Genomic DNA, 16,944 nt, shown 5'->3' with positions numbered 1-16,944 from the left:
TGAAGCTAGAGAGTATTATGCTAAGTGAAATAAGTTAGTCAGAAAAAGACAAATGCCATATGATTACGCTCATATGTGGAATTTCAGAAACAAAACAAATGAGCATAAGCAAAAGAAGACAGAGGCAAACCAAGAGACAGACTCAACTATAGAGAGCAAACTGACGGTTACCAGAGGGGAAGTGGGTGGGAAGATGGGTTAAATAGGTGGTGGAGATTAAGTAGTGCACTTGTAATGAGCACTGGGTGTTGCATGGAAGTGTCGAATCACTTTATTGTACACTTGAAACTAGTATTACACTGTATGTTAATCGATGAATTTACATAAAAACTTTTTTAAAAAAGAGAAAGTATGGTCCCTTAAATGATAATTCTTCTTGAATGTTCCTGGAAGGTCAGGACCATACAATGCTATTTGATACTGTTCTAAATTCTATTCAATGATGAAGGAAACCTTACTTCTAGCTCACAGCTTACCTTCTTCTTTTTTTTTTTAAAGATTTTATTTATTTATTTGACAGAGATAGAGACAGCCAGCGAGAGAGGGAACACAAGCAGGGGGAGTGGGAGGGGAAGAAGCAGGCTCATAGCGGAGGAGCCTGATGTGGGGCTCGATCCCGGAATGCCGGGATCACGCCCTGAGCCGAAGGCAGGCGCTTAACCGCTGTGCCACCCAGGCGCCCCCACAGCTTACCTTCTAAAATTATTCCAATTTGTGTTGATTTTGAAATACATGTTTGATGATAGTATTGTGGTTATGTTTAAAAAGGAGAATCCTTGCTTTTTAGAAGTACATATGGCTACATACCAATATTTTTACAGGTAAAATTATATGTCTGGAATTTGCTTCAAAATATTCTGAAGGTTGGAGTGGGGCAGAGATGATGAGGAGGTTGAGTGGAGATACAGAAGAAGCAAGCTTGACCATGATGTGATAATTGCTGAAGCTAGGTGATCGGGTTCATTTTGATATTCTGTCTGCATTTACCTGTGCTTAACAAGTAATCACTAATATCAGAATTTTCTTTTCCTACCCTGTCAGGATTTCCCCGATCCTCTCCTCCAACAGCAGCCTGGCTTGGCACATTAGAAATTGCCTCAGGCTAGGTATGGTATACACTAATTAACTCATGGAGAATGTATATAGAATGCAGCTAAATATAGCTCTGATGGTACTGGTGTCAGTAACAAACCAAAACTTTGAAGAGCTTGAAAATGTTCCTAATGAATGCAGTGCATTATGTTCAACGTGTGGAGCCTGAGTTTCCCACTGAAGAAATGTCTACACTTCTATGCCCCATAACTCCTTCTACACTTTAACCCCAAGTTCTCTGCACTTATGCCATAAACTCCCAATTCTAGTAGGTCTTAAAAGGGGACAGATGTCACACAGAACGATTGAAAAATTATAGAATCTGGAAATTTCAGTTAGAGATGGTGGACCAAATATTCTAGAAACTCACAAAAATGACAGTAATGGGATATTATGAAGGTATAAGTCTTGTAGGATCTAGAGAGGGAGACAAATAACAACAACACAATTTTGGAAGAAGGAAACAATGAAACTGACTTTGCACACCTAAATCCCAAGCAATGGAGAAAACTGAAAAGTAATCCAGTTCACCCTGAGAAACCCCCCCCGCCCCCAAAAAGTCGGGAATTGGCAGCACTGAGTATTTCTGAATATGGGAATGAAGATGATGATAAAAACCAAGGGCTGATTATCTAAATTTTATCTAAATTTTATCTAAAATCAGTTAGATCCCTAGACCCCCCACCCCCGAGCACAGCCAGCCAACTTCCTTTCTTCCATCTTGGCGGAAGATTGGAGATTCATTCTTCAGAGAAGGTAAAACAATTTCTGGAGCAGGGAACCCAGGCACAATTAAAGTGAGAAGCATTACACTTAAAATAGTATAATTCATTTATATGAAAGCTTATATACTCAATATTGATACCTACCTCATCCCAGTCCCTGAGATTATTGCTATTTAGATTTACTACAGGGGAAAGATTGGACGACTCTATGTGAGGAATCTGATCACCCTGACAGAAAAGACTAAAATATACCAACATGGTGAGTTGCTCCCCAAAATGGAGTAATCGATACCCTGCAGAGTAAGTTAGTCTCTAAATACCATCCATGTGCACAGGACTTCTAATCAGCTTCCTAGTATTCAAATCTTAAATACAAGTAGTCAACCAAGGATCACCATGCATTTGAGGAAATACAATTATAAATAATACGAAAGACAGAGGACCAAAATCAACAGAGGGAGGAACTTTGGAAAAAATAAAGGCCATACGTGAAAAGGAAAACTTAAAGAAATCTAAACATTCCATTTCTCTAACATTTCTTTAGCATATTATTCCATAGTTTAGTCTTCTTCCTTTGGGAGCCACTTAACCACCTCAGCAAAATCCTGAGCTACCTTCAGATTTGGTGTGTATTAGATCTTCCTACCTCTAGGAAATTGCTCATGTATGTGCCTTACCTATCTAGAAGCAATTGAACTTTCTTTGAAAAATTCGCATCACTATTAAATATTTAGGAATAAAGGGCCTTGACATCTGTCATTTATTCTCAAATGGTTTAACAACAACAACAACAGCAACAGCTTAAGGTATATGGGAATTCCCTGTACCATTATTGCAACTTTTCTACAGAAAGCTTTTATAAGTTTTACATTTACATTACATGAACGTTTTCATTTACAAAAACACAAGTTTTACATTTTTAAAAAAACAAAAGGTAAAAAACATTGTGTTAGACAACACATATGTACATACAGCCCCATGTGGCCACCTTCCCTTGGGATTTACCACAGTAAATTTTATTTAGATACTGCTCAGCAAGCACAGTTCCAATTTTCCATTTGAAAAACTGTCTCTTGCAGGTCACTGCACCCAGTGATTCTAAGGGAAAGAATTCAGCTCTTTATCATATCCCCCCTCCCTTTGAAAGAATACTTCAAACACTATTACAGCTCATGCCGAGTTCATCTCGATTTCTTTGTGTGATTTTTCTAACAATCTGAGTGCCAGAAATGGACATGTCTTGGCTCAGATTTAAAGCATGTTTAGATTTAGGTAGTGTTGAATATGAGTGTATAGTTCCATTATCATGAAAAAGTCCCTGAAAGGTAATCATTATAAATACTGCACCCATGTGGTCCATTTGTTGCCAGGAGTTGTATTCAAGGAAGATAATCAAAAGATCTTAAATAGTTTAAAAATATTTTACATTTTTTATTTTGTGTCCCTTCCAGAATATGAAATAGAATCTAATTTACACATGCCAGCAATACTTTTTAAAATCTTTTTAATTTAAATTCAATTTAGTTAACATATAACGTATTATTAGTTTTGGGGGTAGAATTTAGTGATTCATCAATTGCATATATAATCCCCAGTGCTCATTACATCACCTGCCCTCCTTAATGCCCATCATCCAGTTACCCCATCCCCCCACCTATCTCCCCTCCAGCAACTCTCAGTTTGTTTCCTATAGTTAAGAGTCTTCTATGGTTCGCCTCCCTCTGTTTTTATCTTATTTTACTTCTCCTTCCTTTCCCCTAGGTTCATCTGTTTTTTTCTTAAATTTGACATATGAGTGAAATCATATGGCATTTGTCTTTCTCTGACTGACTTATTTTACTTAGCATTATACTCTCTAGCTCTAAACATGTCATTGCAAATGGCAAGATTTCATTCTTTTTGATGGCTAATATTCCATTGTACATATATAGCACATCTTTATCCATGCATCTGTTGATGGACATCTGGGCTCTTTCCATAGTTTGGCTATTGTGGAAACTTCAGCAGCACTTTTTATATCCTCTCTCTTCTTTTCAGTTTTCTTACACACCCCACCCTAACATGTCTGAAGCCTCTCATCTGCAAAAAATGCCTTCAAATACTCTTGTTTCTCTCCTGCTCTCTCTTTCTCCCCAGTATCTTCTGGTTCTTTTTTATGTAGGTTAGTTTAGCTTCTCTCTTTATATGTTTCATCTTTTCTCCCCACTTTTGAGATATTGTCTTCCTCAGTTTATTTTTCTATTTCTGCATCGCAAAAGTGTAAGAACTCACCTGGTAGGAAATTAGTCTCCTGGTTGAGGCTACTAAATTGGAAAGATTCCATCTCTTTACTTCCTTGAGGGAGAGAGAAAAATTGAGAAACCTGATATGTTAATAATTTTTTGCCCCTTTGCTTAAGCAAAAAGAGAAAAGGCATCCAGGAACCAACACCTAGGGCAATCCAAGTAATTCTACCAGGCAGTCTTTTTCTCCAGTGAGACTGCTTTTAACAAACCAAACTTGCAGAAAAATTTGCATATATTATTATTTAAAAAACTATTTATTATGTTTTGAAATGCAGAAAAATTTGAAGAAGAAACAAAAGACCTATAGTTCAATGCCCAGATAAACTTTCACTAACAGTATTTTTTTTTTTTTGACTGGGAAAATAACTTCATTTTGTTTGGAGGTGTGGGCTGATGTCTAGTCTCAGAACTCTGAACTGCTTTTTGGTGCCAGCAGCCTTGGTGACCTTGAGCATGTTGAAGCTCAGAGTCTCTCTCAAGGGCTGGCACCTACCCACTGTGCCAATGTTGCCAATGTTGACATCCCTGAAGCAGGAGGGAAGGAGCATGGATATTCTTATGGCATTTTTTGAAGTAGTTGTACTTTTGGATGTAGTGGAGGTAATCTTGCCAGATGACAATGGTCCTGTGCATCTTTGCTTTGGTCACCACACCAGATAGAAACTGCCCTTGGATGGAGACATTACTAGGAAAGGGGAATTTATTAACAATGGCATCTTGAAGCCCAGAACAATGTTTTTGTAGTATCATGAGAGCTTCTCCTTACCAGTTCCTCCAAATAGGCCCCTCTTCTTATTTTGAAAAATGGTCAGTGGCTTTTGTTGGGCATACTAACTGTGAATGTCTGCCATCTTCCTGGCCACCCAAAGATAGTATTTTTAATAATAAAATAAATATATGCATATGTCCAGAAAATTCAAACAAAATAGAAGGATAAAAAGAAATGTTTTCCTTCACCATCCTGCTCCCCAATTTTTCTCCTCAAAGGTAAAGGAACTGACAAGTTTCTTGTGTACTCTTCCAGAAACACATTAATGCATATGCTAGCATATGTGTACTCCATAGTGTCATCTCAAAAGCTCTAGACGATGATGCAGTCTGAAAATTCTTTTCCTAAATCAAGATGATAGAGGAAAACTAGTGACAATATTTAACTATATCTGAGACTTGTGCTCTTGGAGATTAGAGGTGGTTGAGAAATCCCCCCACCTTTTTGTGTTCTGAGAAATGGCTAACCACAAAGGACCACCCTGCCCTCATGTATTCTCACTCTGCTTCATAACTTAAACAAAATTTGCTGTCCACCTTTCCTCATGGTTCCCTTGTTTATCTGCCTCTATAACACTCAGGCCCCCTTCCTTTTCTTTAAGACATTCTTCCGCAGAAATGAACATTTTCCTTATTGCACTTGCCTGAATTTAAAAAAATCTCTTTAATTGTCCGGTGCATTTGTCTTTCACATTAATGTCAAAGAAAAATTATTCTGACACTTGTTAAAAATGGTAAGGAAGACTTTATTCAAGCGCCTATTGTAATGGGGATGGGAGTCAGTGGGTAGAAAATTACTTAGAGGTGAGAGATTTGATAGGATTCTTGCTGAAGGAAGGCCAGTGTGATTAGATAATAAGGGTAAGATATAAAGAATTTAATCAGATATCAAGAGTGGTCATATGCTGAGTGTGGGGATTCTTGCTAAACCAATTTAGGAGGATTTTTGCTAAAATTGGGCAATGCAAAGATGGAAACGGAAGTTCAAAGGTTGAGGCCTAGTTGGAAAGAGGTTTCAGAGGAACCTGACTAAAATTTGGGTCAGGGAGAGAGTCTATGTCACTAACAATTGAGGAATTCGGCCTTCTTTCCATAAGCAAAGACTAACCCTCAACATTAGGCTAAAAACTGTATGTGTTTTAGCCAAGAGTAAAAGTTTTTACTCTTGGATCTTTCCAGTTTACAACTTGAAACTACAAGAAGTCAGGTGCTGGGGAATCCTTTGGGTTCCTGACCAGGACTTCCAAATATCTAAAGATGCATTCTTAAAATATGTTTAACACGATCATTTCTCTATAATAGGTCTCTAGAAATGGTTACTGATCAGCAGCTCCAATATCTCTAGCAAGGGGTAATACAAATTACCACTACTTTTTACAGGCTTTTCCCCTGCAATTTACTTTTGTTTTTCTTATTAGTATTAGAGCCAATCCTTCAGTGCTGCCTTTTTCCATCATTTATTCTCCCCTTATTGGCATGACAGTGAAAGGCTATCTAGGCCAATAAAAAGAGCACAGGGCTTGGAGCCTAATCCAAGTTCCAGTACTGCCCTAGATGCTAACAAAAATGAAGAGGACTGAATTATCCAGAAATGGAAGTTGCCAAGTTTATCTGTAATGGCAGGGGAACATCAACAAGAGGTCTCATGGCAATAACATCCTGAGTTGTCTCATTCCTTCTATCCTTGCCTACAAACAGTTTATTCTTGGCACAATCGCAACAGAGACCCAGTTAATGACTAGATGATGTAATTTTGCTCTTCTCCTGAAATTGCAATGGTTTCCCACTTCACTGAATTAAAGCCAACTTTCTTATCATGGCTTGTCGGGCTGTGTATAATCAGACTCACCAATTCTCTGCCATCATCTCCTAATATTCTAATTACCTCAGTCTTTACAGGAACATTGGTCTTCTTGTTCTTCAAACATGTCTCAGGGAATTACAATTATAATTGTTGTTGTTCTTCCTACCTGAACATCTTCCCCTAGATAATCATATGGATTGTTCCCTGACTTTTCTTCAAGTTCTTTTTCAAATGTCACTTTCTCAAAAAGGCATTCGTTAATGGCCAAATATAAAAGACAGATGCCCAAACTATGAATCCTGCAACATATTATAATCTTCCTATTCATTTATTTAGTGTTTGTTTTCTTCTATTAGAAGGTAAGATTCATCTTTTTTTTACTGATGTATTCGGCATCTGGAATGGTGTCTGCCATATGTCAAGCAACCAATAAAAATATGCTGAGTGAATAATAATGGAGGATTAGCATTCCATTGTTTCTTCTCCAAATATCGAAGCTTACCTTTATAATTCATTAGTAGTTGCCTTGTGTCTTCTGGAACTAGGGAGAAAGCCCTGTGTTCTCTGGGTCTCACTTTCCAACTCTAAAAAAGAATGGGCAGGATGCAGCACACCTGTGCTTTCTCCCTCATTGACTGTGGACAGGGTTAGGGCTCAGTATAAGGGAATAAAAGGAGGTGGAATCCTGGGTCCCAAAGGACTAGGAGCCCACTCTTTTCCATAGACACAGCCCCACATCAGGGACAGAGGCAAAGAGACAATACCTACACATGGATGGTGGGACAAGAGGGCCCTTCCTTTTCTGTTCCAAGAAAACATACAGCTCCTTAATAGCTCAGCACTTACAAAACAGCCTGGAAACAAAAAGACTCAGAAACCAAACAATAGGAATGACCAGGCAGTTAAAACAAGGCATTTCCTTACTTTTTCCCATGAAAGTTTCACTTAAACCGCTCTACATGTCACTGAGCTCCGTAAACATAGAATCCACAGGACACTTTCCATAGCTTCCCTCTCCCCCCCTTGTTTCCTGTGTCACTTCCCACCACACACATAGCAGAAGAGCAGCAAGGATGGAGAATAGGGGCAGCCTTGCTCAGTGCCCTTGCTCAGTGCCCTCTATATTAATTGTCAGGATCAATGGAAGATAAATCACAAGCACAGGTTTGAAGAAGGAGATGACTTGGCTCTCAGAATGAGTGGGGGCAATTTTTTTTCATAATAATTTGACTTTTGACATTTTTTGAAACCCCACAATACACACTTCACATCACCACAGCCAGCAAGAGAAAGGGGGCCAAGTTCATATGCAACTTCTGCTCAAAAGAGCCACTGAAGACTCAAGAGTGAGTTTTGGGGTCCCAACCCATTACTCTGAGAAGCCCTGCCTAAAGAAAAGGAGCCTCACCTCTCCTCCAAGCTCCAGAAGTTGCCCAGTTCTTACTGAGATAACAAAAAGTTCCTGAGGGTCATCCACATCCTTGACTATGCCTGCCTGACCTGAAGAGGGAAATCAGTTGCTCCCCACAGCTACCCTCCCAACCGACCAGAACTGACTCCTCTAGAAATGGGCACAACCAGGACACTGCCTGTAGCTCCAGAGCCCCTGAGATAGGCTCTGCTGGGTTCCCACAGGCTCCGACTTCCTTTAGCTTGGGAGTAGCTCCCTGAGTTGGAATCTCCTCTTGAGCACTTGCCTGCCTAGCTATGTTGCAAACTCTGAGAGGGAGGGACCACATCCCACTTGTTCACAGTTTGGTCCCCAGTAACTTAGTCACTATGTGTTGAATAAATGAAATAGCTGGGAGATTCAGTAGCTCCTGGTGGGGCGGTCAAGTTAGAGCCCCAGTTCAGGTGCTTGGTAGCCAGACATGTTTGTGACCTCTTCTCCTGTGGTGTGTGTGTGTGTGTGTGTGTGTGTGTGTGCTCATTCCCCCAGGAGAACCCAGCAGCTCCCTGATGATGGGTTTCACAAACTGGTTTTAGTTAATGCCACAACTCTGGGGACTGGCTCTCCTCTTCACCATCCCCACCCCTCACTAGGAAAGATTCCCTCCTGAGGAGGTCCCCAACTCTTCCCCACTCCAAGCTCCTCTCTGTCCTAGCTCTTTGTGAGCTTGGACAAGTCCCTGTATCCTTGTCTAGAGAATGGGGAGGTAGGGCTACATGGAGGGCAAGGAGCTGATCAGTGTCACAATTGTTCATCTCCATGACATCTGAACACTGCTGCCTCCTGAACACCTCTGGGGTTGAGTGCAGGGGCTGCAGAGCTCCAGACCCCACTCTCCCACCATTGTGACTTGAGTTGTGCATTCTATTTCATGAAAGTGCCTGTTGCCCACCCAGATACTTCTGGGACAACGAACATGCCTATCTAGACCTGGGCCTTGGCCAGAGAAGCCAAGACTCAGAGACAGTAGGAAACGGGCAGGAAGACCCTTCTGACTGTAAAGATAATTAAGAACAGTAACCATTTACCAAGGAATGTTATGGGTCTCTGTTTCCTAGAGATCATAGAAATGTGGGGGCTAGTGGGCCCCTAGAGATCATCTGGCCCAACCCTTTCATTGTATAGATAAGGAAACAAAGACCCACAGGGAGGAAATTGCCTGCCCAGGGTCACAGAGCAGCAAAATGAAAGAGCAGAGACCCAGACCTGCCATCAGGGTTCCCCAGCTAGAGCATACTTTATTGCTCCAAGCTGAGAGGGCTCCTTCAACCACAAGACAGCCCGGCAGATTCTCTGGAGTGTCTTTGCTGCACAGATGAGGACTTCCTGATGCCTCCAGAGGGTAAATGGTCTGTAAGAGGGAGGGGTGAGGCCAAAGGCCCCTGTCTTCAGGATGCCTAGGCCCAGGCTGTTCCCTGGACATTGCCTTGCCTCCTCTGAGGACAAGAGAGACCATTTTCACTCTGCAGTGTCTGAAGGCTACTCCTTCCTGGGGTCCAGGACCTCTCCTCCCAAAGACTCACCTGTATTTCCAGCACACCTACCTGCCAGAAGACCCCTGACTCAGGCAGTCAGTCAGTAGGCCCCCCTTCCTTTGGGGAGCACCTTCCAAATGCCTCTGGGTGAGTCTCAGCTGGAGCAGGTCACCAATATCCAAGAGCTAAGGTCCTTGTACTGAAGGAGCTTCTGAGTGAGTGGGACATCGAGGCACATGCACCCAAAGGCAGATACTTGGGAGGAAAGAAATGGGCCAGAGTGGTCAGAGGAGGTGGGATTGCATGGGTCTTTCGCAGATGCTGGGTAGGACCTGGACTAAGGTGGTCAGCGGAGGCCTTCCCCGACTCCTTCCTAAAGCCTTCTCTTACCTCTTTGGAGGCAGGACAGGTGGGGGTGGCAGAGCATGGTTGTTGGAACACATACAATTAGGAGTTTGGACTCCTGACATGAGTTACTGGCCTGGCCCAGTGCCTCATTAGCTGGGTGACTTTGAGCTCTTCATTTCACGACTTCGAATCTCAGTGTCCTCGTCTTAAGATTTGGGAACTAATAATGCCCCACACAGCTCAAGGCAGAGCTCATAGGAAGTCTAGGAAAAGCCCGGGCGTCGATGGTTTCCAGGATAATATCGGTTCCTTGTTCTGTTGGAATATTGTGGGGACCCACTTGGAACCCTAGAGTTGGTATAAAGATTATTTTAAGCTGAAGAACCTTGAGATTCAACAGATAACAGGGGGAAAATCCTTCTTGGAGCTTCCCTTATCTGACTAAAAGCAGCAACTTCTGGGAAATGAGGCGGTCATAAATTCCTTCTTAGGCCATGTACTCCCAGAAGGTAGACTGTGAATAAAATCTACCCCAAATCTCTTCTCCAGGAGAGTTTTGTGGTCCTGAAGGAGACAGAAAGACCACTCACACCTCTAGAGACAAACGTTACCACAAACTTTCCTATCAACTGTTTGTTCTCCTGAAAACCCATTTATCTTTCCAAAAAGGCATTTGTTTTCCAGCAAGTGCCTTTCTCTCCTAGCCCTCACCTAGTAAGATGGCATATAAGCATCAAACTCCAATCACTCCTCTGAGTTATGATCACTCCGTTCTGCCATGTATACGGAGATTGGGCCTGTAAATAAACTCTGGTTTTCCCCTCCTGTTAGTCTGTGTTTTATCAGTTTAATTTACGCACCTCAGTGCGTCAGTTACTGAGCTTAAGAGAGTAGAGGAACGTGGAACACTCCATCAAAAACTAATGATGTACTGTATGGTGACTAACAAAACATACTAGAGAGAGAGAGAGAGAGAGAGAGGGAGGGAGACAGTAGAGGAGAAGGTTTTCCTCTCCTACGGTGTTCAGAAAGTGGAATCTATAGATTAATGTGTAGATTTTATTTAGATCCCGACCCAAGTAAACTGTTAAAAAAACAGACCAACCCTTCATGATAGTGATGCGATATTTGAAGTTTGAACACTGACTGGGTATTTGATGATATTACGGGATTATTGTTAATTACTTTAAAATAACACTGTAGTTATGTTAAAAAGAGGATTCTAATGTTCCAGAGCTGCAAACGGAATACTTACAATGATGTGACAATCTGGCTAGGAGTTAATAATTGTTGATGCTGGGTGGTGTGCACAGGAGGGCTCATTATGCTACTCTACTTGTGTGTAGGCTTGAAATTTTCCATAACAAAAGGTTTTCAATATGAAATAGAAAAGGGTGGATCAAGGAGGTATTTATCCAAATGCGGGTTATCTGTCTGGCTTTGGGAAGGCTTTTCATTATAGAGCACAGAACTTGCAAATTTAAGAAAATGTGCAATTTGTGAGCACCAGCGGCAGTGCTGGCAGAGGCTTAGGACTGGAGACAGAGATTTTGCCCCTCATTTCAGCCCCCTCATTAGGCAGCATCTGTGCTGCTCTTCTCAGCCTGTGGCAGTCTGGTTGCCAGGCAATGGAAACCAGAAGCCCTTTTCTTGGGAGGGAGAAAGGGGGAAAGGGAGGGAGAGAAGCAAGAAGAGGGGGGAAGGTAGAAAGAAGTTGCCCAGGGGAAGGCTTGTCCCTGCCCAGGGGCCTGGCTCAGGGTGAGAGATGGGGATGGGGGTCCCTCGTTAGATGCCAGTTTCCCACAGCCCCCGCTTTCCGTGGCTTATTTCTAGGGGGCAGCCCTGTTGTCAGAGCTTGAAGCCCTAGGGAAGGGGTAGAGGAACGCATGCGTGTGCACCTCCCATGAAGTCCAGTGAGATCTGAGATTAAGATACCAGTTAGCCCCCACTCACAGAGTCAGAATTCTGATCAGCCTCCTCCTAGGGGACACTCCTGAACTCTTACTAAGTTAAAAAATTCTGGACAAGCAGCTCGTCAAATGGAAAAATCTGCACTGATGATCACCCTGAGCTGAGGCCATCCCCAAAAGCAGGAGGGCAGAAGGCTTCTTCTTCGTGGTGGAGAACCCTGTCCTCACTGTCTTTTGGGAGGGGCAGCAGAAGCCCTCTGTGCTACACAGTGGCCTGGCAGTCTCACGGATGCTGACTGTGTTGGGGAGCCTTGTGCTCTGGCATTGGTTCAGACCCAGCTGTCACTGAAATGTTGTGTGGATCTGAGCCCATCTGACTCTGTTTTCTGACCCCTAGAAGTGGGGAGTTATCATGTATGGTCCCTTGCCTCCCTTCACACGCAGGTGGGCTGGGAGTACAATGCACAGCCCCTGACACCCAGAGCAGGGATTGCTCTCACCCAGAGTTTAAGGAGTGGCCCACCCCCACTCCCACACACCAGGCCAGCCTGGAGGAACCCGCATAGCCAGTGAGCTCTGTCACTGGTCACTGGAAGTGACCTTCACTGGAAGGGGCACTTCCTAGAGCCACCCTACTGTGATCATGAGCTGTCTTCTGCCAGGGCTGGGAGGTGGGATTCAGAGAGGCTCCAGGCAGGAAGAATGGGTGGGGGGTGAGGTCAAGGCAGCTGCCCCAGAGATCAGCCTTTCAAGACCTGGCATCTGAGAAAGGAAGGGTGTCTGTACTCAATGAGAAAAACATCAGGGAGGCCAGCAGTCAGGAGCTGAGCAAGAGCAGGGCTCAGACAACCCCCCTTTCTGCAGCATCTCTGTGGCTTCTGGTTGCTAGGAGCAGGCTTTTCTGTTGCTAAGCAACTGGAGCCTGGTGGATTAAAACCAATTTCCTGAGCTCGCTGCACGGGGAGGGAGAGAAAGTGCAATGCAGATGCCCTGGAGAAGCTCATCCCTGCCTTCAGGCTTTGTTGGGGGATGTGGGTGGTGGGTAAAGGGAAGGTGCGGCACAACTTTGAGCTGATCTCTAGGGAGAAGGGGGGGGTAAGGAAGAATAGGGACTATGCCCCAGGTATTCACTGTAAAGGCTAAAAGAAGAGAGTGAGACTGGTGATTAAAATGTCAATTAGAGTACTAATGAATGCTAATGCTGCTCCTTTTTGAAACCTCAGGAAAGGGCTGTTAGTCCCTGGGGTGCTTCTGAGCCACCTGACCAGGCCAGACAGAACTGGGCAGGGTTTGTCTTCCAAAGATGGGAGGATCAGAGCATTTTAGGGTCCATGGGCCCCCAAAGGTCCTGGGGCCCAACCTCTTGATGAATCCCAGAGGCCCCTCCACACATGGCCCTCTGCTCTCTGCTTAGATAATGACCTCAGGATGACAGGGAGCTTGCTTCTTTTGTACCTTGCCCTTAGAGAGTGCTTTGTCCCTTGTAGTCCAAGTCAGTCTCACTGTGACTCTTTCCCTCAAGGGCCAAGGGAGCTAGTCCAATCTGCCTTGCTATAGGGATCTGTAGCGTCTCTCTTTCGTGAGCCCCACATCCCACCTCTTGCCACTTCTTGGGGGACAGACTTGGTGGAAGACTTGCCATGGATGGTGCCTTCTGGTTCCCCAGCCCCAGCCTGATCTTTAGTCTCCTTAAGGGGTGGGCCACTGGGACAGACAAATTTACGAAGAGGTCCTGGATCCAATTCCTACACCAGAGTCCAGGCAGGCTTTTTCCATCGCCCTGCTCAGGAGGAGACCTCCTGGCCCAGGACCCTGTCAGTGGGCAGGTGTTTGTCTTTCTGGTTCTATTTCTGTTTTACAAGAGGCAGATAGGGTCAGTGGAGGAGGGCAATGAGCCCTCTCCCTGCTGTCCTGATCCTGTGTCCTGATTCTGAATGTGACCTGATCCTGAATGTCTTCAGGCATCAGCTTCTGTTTGCTGAGCAGGACTGCTGTTCATGCTTGGGCCTGCCCTGGGCCTTGGTTAGTCAGACTGACTGACAGAATGCCTTTTTCATTCAGTTGCCTGTAAGTGATCAAGGACACATTCAGCTAGGTTGAACATTTTCTTTTACTTTATAATACTTGCCATTATGTAATATATATTTTTACTATTATTTTGTTTTTCTGTTTCTCTACCCTGTGATATAAGTTCCATGAGGGTTGAGATTTTTCTGTGTTTAGTTTATTGTTACATATCAGTGTGTAGAATAGGTCTGACACCTAGTAGATGCTCACCAAATGTATGCTGAATAATAAATAAATGCTTACATATATAGATAAGTTATTTCAATACTCATATAGCATGATATCCAAGCTAAATCCTGAGTGAAAAGGAGCAGGATACAGAACAGTATGTATTATATGGTACCTTTTGTGTGGGAGGGCAAAAGAGAAATAGATAAAGGAGAAATTTATTTTTGTAAATGCCCAGAATGTCATTGGGAGAATAAAAAAGAAACCTGTCTTGGGATAGGAAAGTTGGGTGACTGAAAGAACAGGCATCGTCTACATACTTTTTGTGGTATACCTTTTCATGCCTTTTGAATTTTGTGCCATTAACATGAATTACTTAAATGTTTTCATTAAAAATTTAAAGCTTAGAAAGAATTTTAAAACCCTCAAAATAAAAGCCAACTCACTGAATCATTTCCAACAATCTCAGGTACTATGATTTGTCAGCTTGCCAGACACAAGTCATATGGGCCTATGCCATGTGATCCCCTAACTGCCATTGTTTTAGGCAGTTTACATTTAATTATCAATTATAACTGATAACTTGCCATGTCAAATTATTATGTTCAAATAGACTAGTTCATATTGGAGGTATATGCCAAAGACTTCCAGCTGCATTAGTTGCAATAGGACCTCATTCTTTCCTATCAAAAGTTTACCAGTCACAGCCACTCTGGAAAACAGTATGGAGGTTCCTCAAAAAGTTAAAAATAGAGCTACCCTATGATCCAGCAATTGCACTACTAAGTATTTACCCCAAAGATGCAGACATAGTGAAAAGAAGGAGCACCTGCACCCCAATGATCATAGCAGCAGCAATGTCCACAATAGCCAAACTGTGGAAAGAGCCCAGATGTTCATCGACAGATGAATGGATGAAGATGTGTATATATATACAATGGAATATTATTCATCCATCAGAAAGAATGAATACCTTCCATTTACATCGACATGGATGGAACTGGAGGGTATTATGCTGAGCAAAATAGGTCAAACAGAGAAAGACAATTATATGGTTTCACTCATATGTGGAATCTAAGGAGTAGCACAGAGGATATAGGGGGAGGGAGGGAAAACTGAATGGGAAGAAATCAGAGAGGGAGACAAACCACGAGAGACTTTTAACTACAGGAAACAAATTGAGGGTTGCTGGAGGGGAGGTGGTGGAAGGATGGAATAAGTGGGTGATGGGCATTAAGGAGGGCACATGATGTGATGAGCACTGGTTGTTATACGCAACTGATGAATAACTGACCTCTACATCTGAAACTAATGATGTACTATATGTTGGCTAATTGGATTAAAAAAGAAGCTTACCAGTCTTTTCTTTTTCTGTAACATGAAGATATGCATCTCTTTGGTGGGATAAGCCCTCTAATTCATTGCCTTTGGGACCATAGATTAGTATGTTTTTCCCCCCCCCGAAGGTGGTGTATCAATACGTACTAAAGCTTAAAAATATTCATTTCCATGAGTATCCACTTCTAGATAACCTAAAAAATATTTGAAATTTACATTATGTTTTATGTATAAGGATATTTGTCATGGTGTTGTTTACCATGGGAAAATATTTTAAATCATATAAATATCCAACAAGAGGAAAATGGTATTAAAATAAATTTTGGCAGGACCATGTGATAGAATATCATGCAGCCATTAAAAATATATGTTTTGTGGAAAGGTGAATTTAATCGAATCTTATTGAAGAATGCTTAAGGATGTGGTTAATTATACATACTAGGCACACTATCAGGAGCAACTGTAGGAATTATGAAAAACAAAATGTCAGAATGTGCCTGATGAAGAATTATGAAAGTACAGAACGCCAGACTAAGCCTGAAGAATTATGAAAAATAAGACTTCAGAATAAGCTCAATGTAACAAGTGATGTAAATTGAAAATCAGTTCACTGTTCACCAAAAGTTGGATGATGTGTAACAGCTATGGATTTAATTCCATATAAATGCAGCTGAAATTCCACTAAACTTTGTAGTCACTTGTTGGCTACCTGCATGCATTCAAGGTATTTGCTTTGTTCAATGATAAAATCTGTTAATTCTATATAAACTGGTGCTTCTCTTTGGGTCTTCCCCCCCCCCACCCCCAATAATTTAGCAATGAGGATAGGATTACTTGAATGAGCCCTTCTTCTAGATGAATTTGTCAGAGGATTTGTGGCCACCTTTGTTCAGGTGAGACTCTGGCTGTTTGCTAAGTAATCTCCCTTTAACTATTTTGGCTGAGTTTAATTGGGTTCCCGAGAAAAAATTTCAAACCCTTATAGCAAATTTTGAGTTACTATTACACAAAATAGGTAACATAGGTTCTAAGATCCCATCTGGTTCACCATTAGCTCCAATGGCAGAAAAATATGAGAAACCCAAAGTATTGGCTGATTTCACTCTGTCATGTTGGGGATGGGGATGCTTATGAGTACCTTGTGTTTTAATGGCCAGAGGAAGGCTTTTTCAAGGTAGACAAATTGCTGTACTTACAGGAATCTTTAGAAAAGCTCCACCCAAGCAAATGTATTATTGAAATGACTGTTTCTCAGGAAATAAACTCAAGAATGAATAGGATAGCTGTAAGCAATGAATCAATATACTGGAGGAAAAGATTAAGAAACTGAAAGCTCCTTTTTTTCCCAGGTTTGCAATGCTTCCCTACTGTTGCTCTTTCTGCTTCCTCTGTTTTTGTTTTATTTTTGTTTTTGTTTTTTTACCATTCCAGGCTTCAACCTGGGACCTGGGAGAAGGGGGGTAATAACCTCTTGGATGGATGGTTCCCAATGGTTATAGAACCTAGAGATGACT

General features: G+C 42.3%; 1 pseudogene; it reads right to left on the bottom strand.

The window, feature by feature from the left end:
* Positions 1 to 4,470: 4,470 nt before the first annotated feature.
* On the bottom strand, positions 4,471 to 4,953 carry LOC121102900 (annotated as a pseudogene).
* Positions 4,954 to 16,944: the final 11,991 nt, after the last annotated feature.

Source organism: Ursus maritimus (assembly GCF_017311325.1).
Source record: "Ursus maritimus isolate PB19 chromosome X unlocalized genomic scaffold, ASM1731132v1 scaffold_X1, whole genome shotgun sequence".
NCBI classification, from domain to species: domain Eukaryota; kingdom Metazoa; phylum Chordata; class Mammalia; order Carnivora; family Ursidae; genus Ursus; species Ursus maritimus.
Note: the sequence above shows the minus strand (reverse complement) of the source record. Positions and strands in the feature narration are given on the sequence as shown.